This window comes from Bombina bombina, chromosome 6, assembly GCF_027579735.1.
Source record: "Bombina bombina isolate aBomBom1 chromosome 6, aBomBom1.pri, whole genome shotgun sequence".
Taxonomy (NCBI): domain Eukaryota; kingdom Metazoa; phylum Chordata; class Amphibia; order Anura; family Bombinatoridae; genus Bombina; species Bombina bombina.
In genome coordinates, this window is record NC_069504.1 from 647,172,200 (window position 1) to 647,195,754 (window position 23,555).

The window sequence follows — 23,555 nt, forward strand, 5'->3', positions numbered from 1 at the left end:
ATCCGTCGATCTTAGACGTTTTGGTCTCCCAGTCTCCTATTGCATGTACAGGGAGTGCAGAATTATTAGGCAAATGAGTATTTTGACCACATCATCCTCTTTATGCATGTTGTCTTACTCCAAGCTGTATAGGCTCAAAAGCCTACTACCAATTAAGCATATTAGGTGATGTGCATCTCTGTAGTGAGAAGGGGTGTGGTCTAATGACATCAACACCCTATATCAGGTGTGCATGGCTCAGAAAAGTAAAAAATAGTGAGATATCTTGCAGAGGGATGCAGCACTCTTAAAATTGCAAAGCTTCTGAAGCGTGATCATCGAACAATCAAGTGTTTCATTCAAAATAGTCAACAGGGTCGCAAGAAGCGTGTGGAAAAACCAAGGCGCAAAATAACTGCAAAATGAACTGAGAAAAGTCAAGCGTGCAGCTGCCAAGATGCCACTTGCCACCAGTTTGGCCATATTTTAGAGCTGCAACATCACTGGAGTGCCCAAAAGCACAAGGTGTGCAATACTCAGAGACATGGCCAAGGTAAGAAAGGCTGAAAGACGACCACCACTGAACAAGACACACAAGCTGAAACGTCAAGACTGGGCCAAGAAATATCTCAAGACTGATTTTTCTAAGGTTTTATGGACTGATGAAATGAGAGTGAGTCTTGATGGGCCAGATGGATGGGCCCGTGGCTGGATTGGTAAAGGGCAGAGAGCTCCAGTCCGACTCAGACGCCAGCAAGGTGGAGGTGGAGTACTGGTTTGGGCTGGTATCATCGAAGATGAGCTTGTGGGGCCATTTCGGGTTGAGGATGGAGTCAAGCTCAACTCCCAGTCCTACTGCCAGTTTCTGGAAGACACCTTCTTCAAGCAGTGGTACAGGAAGAAGTCTGCATCCTTCAAGAAAAACATGATTTTCATGCAGGACAATGCTCCATCACACGCGTCCAAGTACTCCACAGCGTGGCTGACAAGAAAGGGTATAAAAGAAGAAAATCTAATGACATGGCCTCCTTGTTCACCTGATCTGAACCCCATTGAGAACCTGTGGTCCATCATCAAATGTGAGATTTACAAGGAGGGAAAACAGTACACCTCTCTGAACAGTGTCTGGGAGGCTGTGGTTGCCTGTTGCACGCAATGTTGATGGTGAACAGATCAAAACACTGACAGAATCCATGGATGGCAGGCTTTTGAGTGTCCTTGCAAAGAAAGGTGGCTATATTGGTCACTGATTTGTTTTTGTTTTGTTTTTGAATGTCAGAAATGTATATTTGTGAATGTTGAGATGTTATATTGGTTTCACTGGTAAAAATAAATAATTGAAATGGGTATATATTTGTTTTTTGTTAAGTTGCCTAATAATTATGCACAGTAATAGTCACCTGCACACACAGATATCCCCCTAAAATAGCTATAACTAAAAACAAACTAAAAACTACTTCCAAAACTATTCAGCTTTGATATTAATGAGTTTTTTTGGGTTCATTGAGAACATGGTTGTTGTTCAATAATAAAATTAATCCTCAAAAATACAACTTGCCTAATAATTCTGCACTCCCTGTAAAGAAAGGTGTTTTCATATGTCTATGCAGACCTATTTGTATATAATATATTAGGTACAAAGTTTTGTTTGTTCCTCTGTAATAAATAACAATAGTAGTGCTGCGTAAAAGTGAAGAAAAATTGGCAGCACTCCCGGAATTCAGTAGATAAAACTCAGTCTTTATTACGGCTTCTTAAAAGATATACACACACAATACACATGGAAGGAGGGGGCGAGGATCCTAAGTGCCGTACGACATGAAAACGCGCAAGGACACGCCCCCTCCTTCCATGTGTATTGTGTGTGTATATCTTTTAAGAAGTCATAATAAAGACTGAGTTTTATCTACTGAATTCCGGGAGTGCTACTAATTTTTCTTCACTTGCTACTATTTGTTGGCTTGCTCGGCCTTACCTATGATTGGCCTGCAGCCCTGCACAACACTGCCTAGTGTGACATACAGTGTCTTGTCTCAAGTTGCCTGATTTGACTATTGCTGCAACCGTTATGGGATTGTTCATATGGACAGCTGAACCTGGAGCTGCGCTACCCCCTTCTACCTCTTCTAGTGCTGTGTTAAAATCTGATACCCAGATTTTGTTTAAAGGGACAGTCTGGTCAAAATTAAACTTTCATGGTTCAGATAGGGCCTGTCATTGTAAACGTTCCAATTTACTTTTAGTTTTAAATTTGCTATGTTCCCTTGGTATTCCTAGTTGAAAGTCTAGGTAGGCTTATATGGTAATTTCTAAGACCTTAAAGGCTACATCTTATCTGAATGCATTTGATAGTTTTTTCACAGCTAGAGGGCGTTACTTCATGTGTGGCATATAGGTAACATTGTGCTAATGCCCGTGGAGTTACTTATGAGAGGGCACTGATTGTCTAAGATGTAAGTCTGTCAAAAGAACTGAAATAGAGTGGCAGTCTGCAGAAGCTTAGATACAAGGTAATCACAGAGGTAAAAAGTATATTAATATAACTGTGTTGTTTAGGCAAAACTGGGGAATGGGTAATAAAGGGATTATCTATCTTTTTAAACAATACAAATTCTGGCGTAGACTGTCCCTTTAAAGTCAGTTGCAGTGTATATTTTACAGTATTAGTAAACATCATCTATAATCCAGCTGCTTCATACTGGCTTAGTGCTGTCCCAAATACACATATTATAGCTGTTTGGTTGCAGAATATTTATTCACTACCAGGTAGATGAGTGTCTTTAAGCAGCATTTGAATGGCCACCAAAAATCACAGTCACTGAACACAAAGACCCCTAATTAGCATAGCTTTAAATTGAACCAATGCCAAAACAAATTCCCAGTGACATATGTGTTCACGTAACCAATAAGACATAGGAAATGCTTTCATATACATTACACTATTCTCATAGTTGCCTTAACACACATCCAGTACCATTTTCACCTCATCCTGACCCATACTCATCATTCTGCACCACAGCCACACCACACATACATTACTTCATTTAATCTGCTTTACATTTATCCTTTTAAGGCTTCAGTCACTCCACACAACATTCTGTGCTCCAACCCCTTCCACTCACACTCACACACTCAGAAACACACACATACACACTCACACTCACACACTCAGAAACACACACATACACACTCACACTCACACACTCAGAAACACACACATACACACTCACACTCACACACTCAGAAACACACACATACACACTCACACTCACACACTCAGAAACACACACACACACACTCACACACTTACGTTTTCCTTCACCCAAAGCTTTTTATATTCCAGACTATGAAGCAATCATCCTGCTCTCACTTTCCCCACCTGTCAATCAAGTATAAGAAATCATATAACCTAACCCTAAAATCTAACCCTAAGCCTAAAATGATGTTTTGCTCACAGCATTAAAAAGTAGGAACATTCCAAACTGATTGATGTGCATTATAGTTTATGATTATATAGCTTATGGTTTTGGCTGATATTGGCAGAGTACACACTCCATCTTTGAGTTCACCATATAAATGTTGTATGTATATATATATATATATATATATATATATATATATATATATATATATATATATATATATCTTTATATAAAGTCTAGCAAAAATGATATGCACAACTCCTCTTATTCAGTAGCAAAGATCAGGGTGCTTGTAAGTCATAATATTCACAGACCCAAGGAAGACTGCACTCTCTGGATGATGTTATAAAACACTTTTATTTCATACCAAGTTCCATTAACATGATCACAAAACTTACACACACACACACACACACACACACACACACACACACACACACACACACACACATATATATATATATATATATATATATATATATATATATATATATATATATATATATATATATATTTATATATATATATATATATATATAAATATACTGTATATCTATATATACAACTATCTAACTGTATATATATATATATATATATATATATATATATATATATATATATATATATATATGTGTGTGTGTCTGTTTGTGATTATGCTAACCAAATTGTTTCAGCTATTGCTTTGTCCCTCTACTAAGGCCCTAATGGTTAGATTATCTTTCATTTTTTTTAAACCCAGAAAATCTCCTTACTACATTCCAGTGTCTCGTTTTGCAACTTTGTGAAGCTGAATAAAGATGATAAGCAATAAAACTTCTTTCCCCTATAAGCATTAACAAGGTCACATTATCTTTGGTATCAATAGACTGCAGGGGGTACTGGCGTAGCATAGTATCAGGATAAATGCATCCAGCTGGTTTGATGGGAATTGCATGGCTGAGGGATATTTTGGATGTTTCACAAAGAAAATAACAGCAATCAAGAAAGTGCAACATTACCAAGAAACACAGGCAACAGAATACAATCATGCACTGCAGAGACCTAAGGTTCAGCCAGAGAGGCAAAGGCAATAGGTGTATGAGAGGTCAGACAGCAAGGATCCCCACTTGTATAAATAGTGAGTATTTTTGTACAAAACAAGTAACAGATACACTGAAAACAAATATGAATTATATTCTACACCCAACGCTACGCTTGCACCAGTATTCAGAACGAAGAACAGGAAAAATTCTATTCTAGTAGTAGACATTCTACAAATTCTCAGACATATAACAATGTAATCCGCTTTCCATTGGTCCTAACTTTTAAGGGAAAAGGTTTTTTTTAAAAAAGTGGAAGTTTCACCATAAAGCTTAGTTTGTTCCTTTCTAATAGCCTCAAACATTCTCCAGCTAACAAATGGAACAAAAAGAATGTCTGTATAGTGATTTCTGATCATTGTAAAAATAAACCGTGACTATAAAACTATGTGCAGAAAACTGAAAGAAAAACTTTCATTAGTTCATGTCCTTTGTTGCAGGGGGAATAACGCGCACAGATTCAAAGTTTGCATTTGTCTATCTGAACTGTATCCTATAACAATGCATTTATAACCAAGTTATTTTCAGCAAAGGCGCAAGGGCACCTTGGGGTATTACAACCTTTAGCTGAGAGTGTCACATAGAGTTAGGTCTAAGAGTTAAAATATCTAAACTGTCTTTTGTATATAAACTCTATATGAAAGGGACACTCATTGATTCAGACAGAGCATGCAGTTTTAAGTCACTTTCCAATTTACTTTCATTATCAAATGTTTCAGTCTTTTTTTATACACACTTTCCTGGGAACAAGATCCTATTGAGCATGTGCACAGGCTTACAGGGTATACGTATACTAGTCTGTGATTGGCTGATGTCTGTCACATGATACAGTGTGCCTGAAAAGGTGAGAAAAAATAAATTTGTCATAAAAAAATCTACTGCTTATTTGAAATTTAGAGTAGGTGTTAAATCATTGACTTTTTATTATGCACTTGTTAATTATGCAATTTTACTGCATCAAGTGGTCCTTTAACCCTTTGAGGGCTAATGACGGCTCTGAGCCGTCACAGAGTTTCTCACTCTGGTGCTAATGACGGCTCAGAGCCATCCCTAGCACTCTCCCACCTTGAGGGAGATGTGGGGGCTCCTAACCGCTCCTACCCCGGCGATCGTTCCTGTAGAGTGACAGGCATCGCTGGGGCTTCACGTGATGTGCGGTGACGTCACGCGCAATGATGTGATGATGTCACCGCGCAACTTTATTTATACTTAACAATGTTAAGTATAGGAGGAGGGGGCATGCTGCTTAGAAGCCTGTATCTCAGGCATCTAAGCAGCTACAGACCCCCAAGACCCACTGCTGGAAAGGTAATCGCTTAACCTTCCCAACAGTGTAAGTCTTGGGGGTCTGTAAAAAAAAAAAAAAAAAAAAAAAAAAAAAAGTTAAAACATTTTTTTTTTCAAAAATAAAAAAAACAAAAAAAAAACAGAAAATATTAGCACCCCGGTGGGAAAGTGCTTAGCACTCAAAGGGTTAATATAAGTATTTAAAGAGATAGTAAAGTTTAAAAAGTTCAAAGCTCTTAAACTATTGTACTGAGTAGTACATATTAATCATAATAAAAGTCAATAAAGCTCTGTTTATGTCTTAGAGACCCTTGTAAGTTCTATTTTACTTACTCCCACTGGCCGACCTTCTGTCTAAAGCAGGGGTTTTCAAACCTGTCCTCAGGTCTCACTAACAGGCCAGATTTTCAGGATATCTGAACTAGAGCACAGGTGAAATAATCAGCTGAATGGTAAACATGGTTATTTACCGTTCCTCACCCAAGGTAATCCTGACAATCTGGCTGTTAGAAAGGCCGGATGGCAGGTTAAAAAAACCCTGGTCTAAAATAAATTGCCAGGCAGTAAAGGCAATCACAAGCCATATTGCCTCCTCAATTGCCAGAAAGCAGAGCTCACTCCTGCCTTTGACATTGGTCATATTACTTTACTTTGTGCCAAACGGTGGCTGGCAGTGCAGGTTAAGGTAAACAGAAATGTAATGGTCTGGAAGATGCCTGGGTGCTCTCTCTGGTAGATAGGTAGAGACTTCAAAGAAAGAAGAGGACACACAGGACTTAGTGAACATAGTTTTTATTAGTATTTCTTCCATAAAGTTTCAGTCAACGTTTCGGTCCTCACAGGGACCTTTTTCAAGACTGTTTCATAGTAATGTACATGCAGCTCATTAAGTCCTGTGAGTGCCTCTTTTTTCTTTGAAGTCTCTCTCTCTCTCTCTCTCTCTCTCTCTCTCTCTCTCTCTCTCTCTCTCTCTCTCTATCTATCTATCTATGTATCTATCTATAAATATATATATATATATGTTTGTAAAATAATATATAATATATATATACCTATATATCTATATGAATATAAACAGATTATATATATATATATATATATATATATATATACTGCATATAAATGTTCGGTTTGGCCGAATTTCATCCATGCAGGCATTTGGTTCTGATGAATATTGATTCAGATTTGTTACAGTTATTTCCAATGTGAGCAGCTAATATAGACAATTAATATTCACCAAAATCTTACATTATAGGATTTAAAAAATTAGCATAATTTATTTTTCAATGTTAAAAGAACATACAACTCCTGTAAGACTAAAATACAGCATTCGTGTTTCAAACGACTTAACGAATCAGCAAAATTCGAAGTAATTTGCAATTGTCTTAAAGTGAAGGTCAAGTCCGTTGCTCTAGTTTAAATTTTTATACTTTACATGTGAAATCAGCATGATGTTCAGTGATCAAAATCTTGTAATTTATTTTTTTCTTTTAAAATTTTAACTTACAATTAGCCTCCGTATTACCGCAATTGTCCGCCCGTCATTTTCCCTCTATTGATTGACATCTTTTTTCATTCTTACAGCCAATTCCTTTACTTCCCCCGTGGCGTCTTGCCCCTTTTTTCACGCGTCATCAATCTCTAGTGCGCATGCATGTAACTGTGGCTATCGTCATTGTCTTCATGCTCGTGCATGATAAGCGCATGCGTATTAGGCTGTATGTCTTCACTTGATACATTGAGTCACTCATTACTACTCAGCGCAAGCAAAGAAAGCAAGCAAAATAACAGTGTCGTTTCAACTCAAAAAAACAGGGAACTATCGTTTCACCATACGCCCATAAATAATGTGGAAATTTTGTACGCATGCACGAATGTGTTTAAAATACGCATGCGCATATTGAAACTGGTGTTGTGCACAAGCTTTGAAGTGACGTGGTGAGCTTGTTGATACGCTCGCTACGTCACTAGATGGAAACAAGGAAGTGGAGCAGGGGAGGAGTAAAGATAAGAAACGGCGGAATTATATATATATATATATATATTTTACTCGAAAATGATATAATTTTATAAAAAATATGTTAGCGACTATAATACTTAGGTGATAATGTTTACATGGGTGCTGTGAATTCAGGTACAATTCACTTTCACTTTAAGCCCGAATATACACCTCTATAAGTATGTTTTTCATGTTTTGTGCAACTTTTTTTTAACCCTTAGACTTAACTTCAGGTCTCAAGTAGAGCTAAATATTCTAGCACAGTTTAATCTTTTGCTTGGGCGCAAACTATAATTTTTTACTTGTTGAAAGTATAGGTGGGGCTAGAATGATGTCAGCTGCACTAACCCTTCTCTGGTAATGTGATTTGCCATTGATTTGCAATATTAAGTCACATGCAAATGTTAATGTCCCACTTGTAATCTGGCCCAATATTTTTATTTTTATACCTTTATACTGGGGTTTATAAAAACCTATGAAATATACACTTAAAATTATATTGCTTATATAAATATGTTTATCTATTCTTCCATATACTCTCACAGATCAACCTAAGCCTGTATTCCTTAAACAACCCTAGTGACAGATGTTGTGACACACTAGTGTGTCCTCTCAATGGCAGAGAATTTTCTTAGACAATTTGGTCTGTAAACATAGAAAAAAAATGTTATAACATTGTCCCTTTAAAATTGGTTTTCCCTTAATGTTTTTCCAATGACTTGTTGTGTCAGCTGCAGAGTATAAAATATATGGGAATTATTCCATTGGGTTTATTTTTGTATATGAAATAGCTGATTCTGCTCATTGAAACCATCCCCCCAATCAAATGTACTGAGCTTTCAGGGAGAGCAGATCTCATTATTATACCTCTCTATATACACAAAAATTTAAGAGGCATACTTACATTATGTCTCACTGAATACACAAATACCAATAATTAGCAAGTCCAAATGAAATGAACAATTTAGTAAATATCTCTCCTACCACCATTGGAAGTGTCATTTCTTCTACGCCCTCCTATTTTTATAGTTTTTCTATAACCAATACTGCTGTACTGAACATTTTACTATAGTTTGTAGTTTCAGCATGCAAAGGTAACTATTTCAAATAACAAAATAAAGGTAAAAAGTATAGTACACTGTCCCTTTAAGGAAGTGCTAATATACAAACTATCTAAAAAGCATTTAAGCAGTTACTATTTATCAGCCTTATGTACTGTTGAATCATTTAAATACCTATCACCCTATTCATAGGTTAACTAGTTCAGCCTGCTGTAATATGTTTTCATTCTTTTTTTAAATATTTCCTCAGAACATCATGATAATAGAATTTTGTTAGATTTGACTTGATACTTTACAACGGACAGTCATAAAATGAAAACATATGAATCTGAGAGTCTGGCACTTCGCATAACCTAAATTAAACATAACACCATATTCAATCACTTGTTGTCACTAAGCAGTAAGAACATCTTCAGAATAATGTTTATAATTATGCTATAAAAAGCGTGCGTGGGTTTGTGAATTCTTCATACCATGAGTCAAGAACTGGATTACCAAACAAATCAAATTTGGGTTACATAATTGCATAGTTAGACTTTGGCAATTAAGAAGCCCACTTTTCACCATTGTATGGCATTAAGCCACGAGATTCTGGCTGACTTTAATGACTGTAGGTCACAATATACTATATACACTAATCTTGTATGTGGGTACATTGTTTGGTAATAGGGAGCATCACATGTGTAAATATAGATTGTTACTGTAGAGTAATTAAAACACAAATTGGTTGGCATGTGTTTGTTTACCTTAGCTTAGAACAAATCAGAAACACTGTATAGCAGATCTGTGGATTTTTTTTGCTTTTCCAATCCATTTAAATATTTAAGAAGCACTATTTGAATTAAAAAAATATTTGAATTAGAGAAAGTATATAACAGCCAAATATAGGTAAACACAAAAAAAGAGCAAGCAGAAAAAATATAACAGATACTTCATGTGCGCTTTTGCAAGGATTTTCACAAATCCTGTTAAAAAGAAACTATACTGGCGAATTAATTCAATATTGAAGATGATGTCTGCCTAATTAGTTTGAATTTACTTTGTTTTAGGCATGTGCATTCAGCTGTTTAGTTGGGAAATGAATGCCAAAGATGGCGGCCGCCAGCATCATTCGGCTCTTTTGATTTGCACAAAGAAATCCAGCTTTGAAAATTGCTGAATGCTGCAAGCGGCTTCCTTCTTCCTCATTTACATACAAAACCTCTGAATGCACGTCTAATGTCTAGTTTGTTTTCACTTAAAGGACCACCAAATGCAGTAGAATTGCATAGTTAACATGTGCATAATGAAAAGACAATGCAATAACACTGAATTTTAAATACACAGTATATTTTTTCTAAAAAATTAATTTTCTTCCATTTTCCAGTCCCCTGTATCATGTGACAGACATCAGCCAATCACAGACAAGTATACGTTTACCCTGTGAGCTTGTGCACATGCTCAGTAGGATCTTGTTCACCAGAAAGTGTGTATATAAAAAGACTGTGCACAATTTGATAAAGGATGTAAATTGGAAAGTCTATTAAAACTGCATGCTCTATCTGAATCAAAATAGTTTATTTTGACTTGAGTGTCCCTTTAACCTTAAATATCAATTCATGACAAATGTAATTCATAATATCAGTTCATTCAAGTATGTTTATAAATACTATAAAACATTTAAACACCTCATTAAAAACAAAAAATGAACATTTGTATCATCATATTTAATTTATATACAAGTTTCATTGTTTAAAAGTGTAGTTTAGGTTATATTTAAAAACTGAATATGTGAACTGAGGCAAAATTAAAGGGACTGTGAAATCAAAATAAAATGTTTATGATTCAGATATTGTATGCAATTTTAAACAACTTTTAAATTGACTTCCAACATCTAATATGCTTCATTCTATTGGTATCCTTTGTTGAAACGCATAACCAAGGTAGGTGAAAGAGCAGCAATGTACTACTGGGAGCTAGCTGTTGGTTAGTGGCTGCACATATATGTCCCTACCCTTGTCACCTAATGTGTTCAGGTAGCAACCAGTGCATTGCTGCTCCTTCAGCAAAGGATATCAAGAGAATAAAGCCAATTGAACAACAGAAGTACATTGGAAAGTTGTTTAAAACTGTATAAACTATTTGGATTGATGTCCCTTTTAAGTAAGTGTACTTCATGTATTTGCAAGTTACCCCTGTACGTGCTCTTTTTCTGTAGCCTGTTTGACATATTGGCTGAGAACATCACATATCATAGAAACATAGCCACAAGCACTTGCTGCCGGCTCTTTACAAATATCCCATTTAACATCCCCTCCCATCATCTCTTTATTTACATTACTCAAGATAATATGATACTACACTTTCTTCGCTAGCAGATTAGCAGCTTCTTGACTTCTTTTTAATCTTATGAAAACATTAGGGTGGAGAAGGAAGGGTTTGGTGGAATTGGCACTCACAGCAGTGGAGGAAATCTTCTAGTGATGTTTTATTGCCGTCCTATCTTATCTGGTTCTCCAGCCCTCTGTGAAAATATTATTTTCTCTTACCCATGAAGTGTAGTATTTTCAGAGCTGCTTTGTACATCTACAAGTTTCAGATGATTGTTCTATACCTAGACCTAAACTCCACCACTGTGGGAGCTCATGAATTCAGGTCTAGGTATAGAACAATCATATGTAAGCGTTAAAGGGACAGTCAACTCCAAAAAAATGTATTGTTTAAAAAGATAGATAATCCCTTTATTAGCCATTTCCCAGTTTTGCACAGTCAACATGGTTATATTAATACACTTTTTACCTCTGTGATTACCTTGTATCTAAGCATCTTCTGACAGCCCCCTGATCACATGACATTTTATTTATTATCTATTTACTTGCATTTTAGCCAATTAGTACTGTGTTGTGCACAACTTCACGGTGTGAGCACAATTTAATCTATATGGCCCACATGAACTAGCAGTCTCCTGTTGTGAAAAGCAAATAAAAAAGCATGTGATAAGAGGCTGTCTGTAGTGGCTTATAAACAGGCAGAAATTTAGAGGTTTGAATGTTATAAAGTATATTAATATAACAATGTTAGTTGTGCGAAGCTGGGGAAAAGGTAGTAAAAGCGTTATCTACCTTTTTAAACAATAACAATTTTGGTGTAGACTGTCCCTTTAAAGAGACACATTGTGTTCCCTGCCATGCTTTGTGTTAGCTCTTTATAGATTCTCAGTCAAAATCCAATTATTGGCTGTCACTGATCTACAAATATACCTGACTATTCAATGCACTCGTTAATTAGCACATATAAGTAATGACTTTACACCAGGTAGTAATAAAATGAATTACTTTTTTTTTTAATCCTTTAGTACAACTATATATTATTATGCCTATATGTTATTATACCATGATGTTCACCATCATGGGATATGTTGTTTACTTAAAATAAAAATACTAACCATTACAGCACAGAAAATAGATGTGACTTGTGCACCAATTAGGAGCTGGATAGGCCTCTCACCACCAATTATAGGCCATGTTTAGATGGGGAACAGTAATGGATTGCAGCTCATAAGCAGATTTTAAAGGGATATTCCAGCCAAAACTGAAATGTAAATCAATTCATTTCACTTTTTAATATGAGCATTTTTGCAATATAAAAACAAATTGTAATATAAACCAAATACAAAAGTAATAGTTACTTAGTAACAATAATTTAATATACAGGTAGCCCTCAGTTTACGCCGGGGTTAGGTTCCAGAACGAATGGTTGTAAATGAAAACCGTTGTAAATTGAAACCCAGTTTATAATGTAAGTCAATGGGAAGTGAGGGGGTTAGGTTCCAGGCCACTCTCAAAATTGTCATAAGTAACACCTAATACATTATTTTTAAAGCTTTGAAATGAAGACTTTACATGCTAAACAGCATTATAAACCTAATAAAATAATCACACAACACAGAATATATAATTAAACTAAGTTAAATGAACAAAAACATTTGCTAAACAGCATTATAAACCTAATAAAATAATCACACAACACAGACTTCACTTGCATTTTTCTGAAAACAGTCCTTTCTATGCATTCCAATCTGGACTGATTTATAGACAGGAAGATCTTGTTCCTTTGAAATCTGCTCGATTGCTCAGGTCTGGTTAAACTGATTAATTTCAGCTTGCTTGGCTTGCATATCTTTTCTGCAACACAAGTGGACAGCTCCGCCTACTGGCTATTTTAATCAATGCACTGCTTCTCAATGCTTTTCAGTAGCAGTCACATGATTGAAAAAAAAGGTTGTTATTCTGAAGCGGTGTAAATTGAACCGTTGTAAACCGAGGGCCATCTGTACTTGAATTAACAAACATGCTTCTAGTTAAAGAGATTGTATTGTGCAAGTTCACATGAAGCATATCTAAATATGCAACAGTCTTTTAAACAGTGTATTTATGTACTTAGAGAGCTATTGGTGCCTCTTATTGCTGGCAATGATTTACATGATACAAGGCACCAACATCTCTCTTGGGGCCTGATATTCAACACTTCACTGGCATGGAGAAAAATCATACAAAATCTTTGGGAATTTTTTTTATTGTAATGTAGGAGTCTCTGTTTCACATAAAGAGCACTACATAGCAACATAAACATGTTTTAAGTTACATTTTGTGATTCTACTTTTTTTTAAGGGCCTCGCCGACCCAATGAGACTTCATAGAATATCTCATGAGTTTTTGAATATCAGGCCCTGAGTAGAGACCTTGTTTAAAATGGTAGTGCATGAAGCATATTTAGATATGTTTCACATGCACAGTAAAAGCTAATACTAAAAACAGTGATAGCTTTTACTAGAAACTATGTGCAATGCATTGGTGTGCATTTCAGTTTGGGTTGGAATGTCCCTTTAACTATGCTTTAAACCCTCTTTGAGGGAATAAAACACATACTGTAGATATAGGCGCACATTTATGTAATAATATTTAACACATTAGAGCATTTTATCATTAGACTTTAATGTGCCTTTAAATGAAATAAAATATGGCTAAACGCTAACATGTGTATGTCATGAAGAGAATTACTTCTTATTACCACAGGGTCCCATGAAAAACCTTAGAGTGCAGAAACTGATTTCCAAAGTCACACAATACTGAGCGCACCAGTTTGTAGAAAATACATTCTTTACTCCCTATTCCTGGTAAATGTTTACTTTAATAGGATCCCTCTTTTCATTCCAAAAACTTGCCCCAGTGTTACTCTTTCTGCGTTTCAAACCTCACCAGCTCCTTGTTTCAATTTAAAGTTCTTGTTTTCCGTACATAACTTTCTCTCTCTGTCCCACATTAGCCCTGGCAGTTTAAGAAGTGGAAAATCCTCACTGTGCTTCTGGTATTGTTTGCATAGCTGACTGTTTTTTCAGGCTCAAAATTAAAGACATTCCTTTTTTTTTTTAATAGATCATTAAACAAGCATTTTGAACTCTTAGAATTAAATGTTCCAAAATAACTTTTGCATTATGGGATGAGCCAAGTCTACAAAAACAGATTATATATATAGACCATGTGCAGTAGATATTTGCCATTCCTTGCAGTGATTACTGCTTTGCATGATCTATATTACAATTAAGGCCTACAAGTGGCTCGCTTGTTCTTTATACTATTCACCAAAACTAAAGTACAGCAGATTTCATATCAGAGACATAAATTGTCATTTTACATACACTGTTGTCAGTAGTTTTATTGAGAGTGAAGTTGATACAAGCCAGAAAAATTAGTGGATGTTTTTCACATAAAAATAAATGAAACCAGATGTACAGATATAGGTAAATCTGTCTAGCGATATGTAGCTATAGCGGCATTCTTTTTACTAAAGGACTTTAGAAAATACATTCCTTTACACTGCTGATTTTAACCTTTTTTATTTTCTAAAGAACACCATAATAGTCTAAATATGGTCTTATCCTAAATTGACATAAACAAGTCAGCCTGCACAAATATTTAATGGGTCCTTCAAGCTCAAAATAAAAATGCTTTTGTTAAAACGTTTTATTTTTAACCTTTTAACGCCGTTATGCCGTTCTATTCCGTCATATTTACACTGGGCTTTAAAGCCGTTATGACGGAATAGAACGTCATATCAAACGGCTGTCCTGAAGCCTTCTGCGCTTCAAGGACTTGATCGCGGTCTGGAGGGCGTTCCTAGGGTTGTAGGGACGCCCCCCAGATGCGATCCAATAATTGAAATCTCGCGATCGTATGCACGATCGCGTAGTTTCAATTTGTCTACATCGGAACAGGTGTTCCGATGTAGACACTTTAACCCTGTCACGAAAGGGTTAAACACATTCTTTTATTTTATTATGAGTTTAAGCCATGCAAAAAATGCTTAGTCAATGATGTGCTCCAGATGAGGATATAGCTGGTGCGCAAATAAGAAGTAAGCATACATGCATATGCTCCAATCACTGGCTATATCATCATCTGTAGCAGAAAGGGGGTGTTTTACAAGGGAAATAGTGACTTCATGTTTAACCTTTTTAAACTCATAGTAAAAGAAAGGACTTTGTTTTAAAATAGAATGTTCTTACAAAATAGAACATTTTATTTTGCCACTACATTGTTTCTTTAAGTTACTCAGCTTTCGTATACTTCTTTAGTTAGTCTTGAATATGGCTGCTAGTAGTGTTATAAGATAGTTTCTCTTTTGAGAATGACCTATTTTCATTGTTCAGTGGTTTGTCTTGTTTATTTAGAGTAAAAAGTGACTATTTTTATTGTTTACATTTATTTAATATATTGCTTTATATAATTCTAAGGCATATAATTCTATATCCTAAATACTTTGTAAACAGGACATTCTTTGTTTTTTTTAAATGTAATTTTTATTGAGGTTTAGTTAAAGGCATACATAGATCATAATAGAAGATTCTTATGTCACATGAGAAAAGGCTTCAATGTTACAGGAGTAATAAAATAAACATGAAAGAGACGTATAGCCAACAATTTACATGACTTGCAAACATTGTACAGATAGGATGCTGATCTTTCAGGAACCTTCTATATGACACACTAGATTACTCTTGTGCCAACAAAAGTAACAGGAAATAATGAAGCGAAAGAAGGAAATTGTACCCAAGGAGACCACTTTTGGACCTCGATTTTTTAAATTTAACAGCAATTTTGTTCCTGAGGTCCCGAAGATTCATACAACATAGGACAGGAGGGATGTTAACTGGGAATAATAATGAATCCACAGGACTACTCATAAATTATGTAGATTACTAAAGTAGATAAGGGAAATGATATGAACTGAAATAAGCAAGTTGGATGGTCGCTTTTGAACCTGTACGTTTAGAGTAGTTAGTAATTGGTATTGTAAACAATAATAAAAGTAAATATATAGGTTTGCAGTGTAAATAATGTGGTAAAGTATGCAGGTATAAATAGGTAGATAGGTAGAGTATGACATAGGCAAGATAAGCCATATAGATAACCCTCCAACATTGGGAGGTATATTATAGGGGGGGTGGGGTGGTAAGTTAAATAAGGTTTATGCAATTTATGGGAAATACCATGGGTAGGGAGATAAGGGTAACGATGCAGGTCCAGCCTGCACTAGAAACCCATCCACAGCTGCTACGTGGCAATGCTGCAAATCACATCATAGCCCCAGCAGGCTCAAATAATAAACTATAGCACAGATTCTTAACTTCTATTTATATGGCTTTAGAGGTTATGCTGTAAGAAGGAAAGGAAACAAATATACATAGATAACCCGGTACAGTTAGCGGCATGTGAGGATTGAAAATAACCCCTTAACTTGAGATGTAATTAATCATGTTACGCATGGCTCACCACCTCGGCCGCCGGCAGCGTCACCATACAAGTCTAGTAAGCAGGGTTTGGAAAATTGCTCCATTTTAAGGGCTGGGCTTTGAGCAATGTTGAGCGTAATATAGTAGAGTAACAGTTACGCAATATCAAGTTAATGCGCTGATAATGAAAACATGTTTGTTCAGCCTAACTAATAACATGGCTTTTAAGAAGTAACTCAACTCCAAATAAATACTAACAACAATAGTACATAACAAACAGGGTCATCAACCATAGTTAAAGTACAGGTATAACAGGAGTATCTATACTAGTGCAATTGTATGTACACTACTATATATATTAGTATCTACACTAGTGTAATTGTATGTACACCACTATATATATTAGTATCTACACTAGTGTAATTGTATGTACACTACTATATATATTAGTATCTACACTAGTGTAATTGTATGTACACTACTATATATATTAGTATCTACACTAGTGTAATTGTATGTACACTACTATATATATTAGTATCTACACTAGTGTAATTGTATGTACACTACTATATATATTAGTATCTACACTAGTGTAATTGTATGTACACTACTATATATATTAGTATCTACACTAGTGTAATTGTATGTACACCACTATATATATTAGTATCTACACTAGTGTAATTGTATGTACACTACTATATATATTAGTATCTACACTAGTGTAATTGTATGTACAGTACTATATATATTAGTATCTACACTAGTGTAATTGTATGTACACTACTATATATATTAGTATCTACACTAGTGTAATTGTATGTACACCACTATATATATTAGTATCTACACTAGTGTAATTATATGTACACTACTATATATATTAGTATCTACACTAGTGTAATTGTATGTACACTACTATATATATTAGTATCTACACTAGTGTAATTGTATGTACACTACTATATATATTAGTATCTACACTAGTGTAATTGTATGTACACTACTATATATATTAGTATCTACACTAGTGTAATTGTATGTACACCACTATATATATTAGTATCTACACTAGTGTAATTGTATGTACACTACTATATATATTAGTATCTACACTAGTGTAATTGTATGTACACTACTATATATATTAGTATCTACACTAGTGTAATTGTATGTACACCACTATATATATATTAGTACAGTATAACATAATATGTACGTAGATGCGTGGGAATATGAGCCTCATGCTCTAGTTAGTGTGTTCCATGGGCAAAATTAAGCTATAGAAAGTTTACCTGCTGGGGAAACGAACCTGCACCTTACAGTTAACATCATAACAAACAGGGTCATCACCCATAGTTAAAATACAGGTATAACAGGTGTATCTATACTAGTGTAATTGTAAGTACACTGCTAAATATATTAGTACAGTATAGCATAATATGCACACAAATGTGTGGGAATTTGAGCCTCATGCTCTAATTAGTGTGTTACATGGGCAAAATTGAGCTATAGATAGGTTTCCTTCTGGGCAAACAAACCTGTACCTTACGGTTATCATCATGCTTGGGAGGCTGTACATATTTGGCTTATGATAGCAATAAAGATACACACTCTTATAATACACCTTATTGACATTGAGAGCACAAATATAACATTTTAAGAGACAGGCATAGTAGAAGGGAGAGGCTCAGGTCACAGTCACAGGAACGTGGGACAGTGTATAGTTTAAAAACTCAGAATGTCACTGCTACTGCAGGAGTGTCCCCCATTGTGAACGCTGAAGTGGTGACCATACTAACCCACGCCAGCTCTAATGTCCAAGGAAACACGCTGTGTTCGCAGAGCATTGTGTAGAGTGGGTCCCTTAAGTCTTCCCTCTGCTGCTACCTGGAATGAAAAGAGAGTTCCCAGTATTCCACCCCTCCACCAGGCCCCAAGCCGGGTAGGGAGCAATGTCGAGACCCAAAGTTTCAAGATAGTAAATTTATATAAAGAAATGTTCTATGTCCCTCTTCCGTTGAAATCTGCACCATTTTGTTCCAACTAAATTGAAGGTCCCCAATTAGCGTGGCGCTTATACTTCTCAAACATTGAATGTTATCATACAACCACGGTGTTCAGACACACAGATGATGCAGAAATGTAATTGCAGTCTTTTAGCTAGGTTAAACCTATACCGCATCTTTTAAAAATTAGTGTGACTGAAGCCGCTCTCCTGGCTATAAAGTCAGTGCATGGGTGATCTATGTTCCCCCAGACCCGCTCAAACATATGCTTCTGTAAGATCTTCTTACCAGACAGTGGCAACAGTGGATCTCTATGCGCGGGAGGTGTCAGGGCGATTGCTGGAGCGGTGCCGGCTGCTGCTTCTATGGCCCCCTGAATCGGTCTGACAGTCAGCCCAGCAGCTGGGCGTGCCGCGTTCACAGGGTTCACTGCCATGCCCCTCCGTGAGCCATGTAAGGCGGGTGGTGAGCACCGGGGGCCCAAGGCGTCATCCACTGGGTAAACATGTGTGCAGGCATGGTGTGAGGTGGTAGATAGTGCGGGGTCCGCATTGGACGAAGGGACCGCCATTTTGAGTGCTTGAGTAAATGCAGCTTGATAAGTATCCAGTAGCACTCCCAGCTCTCTGAAGATATATGCCACTTACGGCGGCTGTCATTCTTAAAGGCAATATAGCTACAAGTAGTCAAGTTATTTCTCCCGTTAGCTGTTTGCCACGTGCGCAGGAAAATGGCCCCCAGCCAGCATTCCAGTCAGGGAGACAAGCTTCAATGAGGCATATTTGCATCCGCGGAGTGCAGCCCTGCTTGATTTTAACTCTCTGAAGCTTCTACCTCTATAAATCTTGGCTGTTATTAAAATGAAGGAGCTGAAACGGTCTCCAAATTTGTTTTTTGTAGATAGTGTAGCCAGAGCTACCAGGAGATGCGACAGCTCAGCTCCAATGTTGGCTCCGCCCCCCTAAACAGGACGTTTTGATCAACCAGATAAGGAGTTTTTATGACAAGTAATTAAATATCTAGTTGTAGTAGCTATTCAGATAACACAAACTGAAACAAAGACCTTAAAGAGACATGAAACCCAATTTCTTTTCTTTCATGATTCATGATAGAGCATGCAATTTAAAAAAAAATCAAATTTTCTCCTATTATCGCATTTTCTTCTTTCTCTTGGTATCTTTTGTTGAAAAACAGGAATGTAATCTTAGGCGTGTGCAAGTGTCTGGAGCACTATATGGCAGCAGCTTTGCAAGAATGTTATCCATTTGCAAGAGCACTAGATGGCAGCCCTATTTCCTGCCACGTAGTTCTCCAGACACCTACCTATGTATCTCTTTAACAAAGAATACTATGGGAACAAAGCAAAGTTAATAGAAATAAATTGGAAACTTTTTTAAAAATGTATAGTCTGTCAAAATCACAAAAGTACATTTTTGTGCTTAATATCCCTTTAAATGTATATGAAACAGCGCTCCTTCTGTAAATAGAAATATATGTTAAATTAAAGTCAATATGAAAAGAAACAGATTGTGTTAAAAAAAACAACAAACAACTTACTTGTTTTCTTGAAAAATTAGCACTTAGAAATGATCAGTGTAGCTCCTGCCTACAGCTAAATAAGACATGCTAAAAACTTAAAGGGACATAATACTCATATGCTAAATCACTTGAAACTGATGCAATATTCTGTAACTGTAAAAAGCTGACAGGAAAATATCACCTGAGCTTCTCTATGTAAAAAAGGAAGATATTTTACCTCACAATCTCCTCAGCTCAGCAGAGTAAGTTCTGTGTAAAAAGTAATATGTCAGCTGCTGTACAGCATGTAAAAAAAAAATGAAGAAGAAAAGAACTTCAGCCAATCAGCATCAACAGTGCTGAGGTCATGAACTCTTTTACTGTGATCTCAAGAGATTTGACTTAAAGGGACACTGAACCCAAAAATTTTCTTTTGTGATTCAGATAGAGCATGCAATTTAAAGCAACTTTCTAATTTACTCCTATTATCAATTTTTCTTTGTTCTCTTGCTATCTTTATATGAAAAAGAAGGCACCTAAGCTTTTTTCTTGGTTCAGAACACTGGACAGCAGTTTTTGATTGGTGGATGAATTTATTCACCAATCAGCAAAGACAACCTAGGTTGTTCACCAAAAATGGGCCGGCATCTAAACTTACATTCTTGCATTTCAAATAAAGATACCAAAGAGAATAAAGAACATTTTATAATAGGAGTAAATTTGAAAGTTGCTTAAAATTCCATGCTCTATCTGAATCACAAAAGAAAAAAATTGGGTTCAGTGTCCCTTTAACTCTCATGAGATTTCATAGTAAACTTCCTTAAATTAAATAGGGAAAGAACATGAGTGTGCCTGAGGCTCACTCCCTTGCCTGACTGATTTGCTGCTTAAAGCCCTTTGCAATGTGGTTTGAATACTTAGGACATTTTGAGGCATCTTTCTTTTCTTTTTACAGCTATGCTGCATCACTTTCAAGTGTTTCAACATTTGGGTATCATGGTCCTTAAAGGTCCATGATAGTCAACTTGTATGTGTTTCTGTTACTCAATTATTATGTAAAGCTGAACCATTTATCTTATAAATTGTATTTATTAACATTTCCATAGAAGATTCTCTTTTGAATGAAGTACAAATCTGAATAAGTAATGAAAAATATTTTGTTATAAAGACCCAGTAGAACCATAATCTGAAGCAATTATTGGATCATGTTCTATTACCTTTCATGTACTGGAGAACCATACAAATCCTAAAGACATTTAAAGCTTTGCACACTACTTGTCTTCATCAGTCAGCCTCTAATTCTATTGGACAATGGAGTTTGGTAGCGGAATGCCAGTCTGATAGAAAGAAACAGGGAACATATGGGGATCTCAAGCTTCAAAGTAGATAGCAAGGTTAATGCATTAGCCAGCTTGAAACTGCACTACCATCCAATTCTGTGTTTAATGTAATTCGATTTCTTCAAGTCTCTGTAGAGATGTGCCCCTCAGCTTTTGTAATTTCATACAGTAGCAGGCAGAGCTGAGCATTCTTAGGACTTATGTTTCACTATATAGGCTGTGGAAGCGCCAAGATCACAATTAACATTATATATTCATGCGTCAGATCCATGTGTAAGTGATTACGGCTGCTACATAAAATCACCTACCTATACCTCACATAACACCAGGGGACTTGGAGACCCAGAAAGCATAATATGATAAATAGCATTGCTAGTATTCTAGTCTGGGAGAAATGAACGCATTGCATGTTAGGAGTGATTGGTCAGTGTTTCAGAATCCCTGCATTTGTTAACTACTTACAAGAGGCACCAAATCAATTTCATATTCTCAACTGGGAGTAGCCGCTGAGCACACAATCTGCCAACAAGGTTATTCACACCATTACTGCTACCATATTCTGTTTTTTTTTCTTAGTATTTCCTTGCTTCTTCCTCATATATATTAAGGAAACATAAAAGTGCAGAAAGAAAATGCTCTGTTGTATTTTTTTATTGCACATCATTTTATTATTGCTCTGTTCTTTGCATACACCTATGTGTTTAAGCGGTGTAAATGGGTTAAAGTCAACTCCAGAGCACCAATGCACTACTGGGAACAATGTGAATACATCTGGTAAGTTAATGACAACCAATCAGCAGCTAACTCCCTGTAATGCTTTGCTGCCCCTGGGACTGCTTAGGTATGCTTTTCAACAAAAAATATCAAGAGAACAAAGTAGTTTGGATAATAAAAGTAAACTGGAAATTTTCTTAAAATGTAAACCATAAATGTTTAAGTTTGAGTTTCCTGTCATTTTAAAGGGACATCAAAATTAAACTTTTATGACTGACATAGAGCTTGAAAATGAAAAAAAAATAATGTTTACTTCTATACAATTTACCTTTTTTTCTTTTGTTGAAACTTAGCTTCTTTTCCATGAGACCATACCCAGGTAGCCACAGGAGTGTGCACGTGTTTTGAGCAATATATGCTTAAGACATGTGCACACTCCTGAACCTACTTAGGTGGTATACTCTTCAAGTAACGATATCAAAAGAACAAAATACATTTTTATAATCTATGTAAATTGGAGAATTTTTTAGAATGGCACACTCTGAAACATGAAAGTTTAATTTTGAGGTTATTGTTTTGGGGTGGGACATATTTCTTAAAATATAGAATATTTATAAATAGACTTTATATTCAAATTATTTATTTGTTACATCTTAAAGAAGGCATTTCAAAATGTAGTTTAAATGTAGTCTTTTGTCAGGGTTGTGGTCACTTTTCTCTTTTTACTATCGAGCTCTAAGAGTAGTTCCTAAAAAACAGTGAGCATTAAAACAGCAGTATCAGTGAGCACCAAATGCATTTCTGTTAGCTTCAATATAACCATTTATCTATGCAAAATATTTTAACATCTTTAATTACTGTTCTTAAAGGGACACTAAACACTGAATACATTTCATGCACCTCCCTCTAATCCGGAAACCTAGGTTACACTGCAGGTATCTGAAGGAGAGTTGCTGCATATTTGCAAACAGGTCAGCACTGAACTGTAGTGATAGATTTCAAAATGACACTAGAGTTAGGTGGGGAATAACCTCAATAGTATGCTTATAAAATCTATTTAGTGTTTAATGTCCCTTTAATATGGTTGATTTACATTGTGTGAATACACTGTCCCTTTATTTTAATTTTAATTTTAACTTTTTTAAATTTTAACTTTTCTTTGTTGGATAAAAAAATATATATTTACAAACAGATGAAGTAAAATATATCTTGCGATTACATTTCGGAGTACAGCGGGTATTCATTTAAATATTAAGGCCTAAACAGCGAGTGCATCTGATGTAAATAGTCCATATGTGCTAAATAGTAACAGTCAACATAAATATAAACTTCTTTCAATTGTTGTACAGAAAGGAAAAAGGTTAGTCAAAACA

The 23,555-nt window shown here is 35.7% G+C and overlaps 1 protein-coding gene across 3 annotated transcripts in view; it reads left to right on the forward strand.

Moving 5' to 3' along the window:
* The window catches only part of CEMIP (cell migration inducing hyaluronidase 1), a 188,410-nt gene that overhangs the window by 115,502 nt on the left and 49,353 nt on the right, over positions 1–23,555 (forward strand). The gene's annotated exons all lie outside the window — the stretch shown is intronic.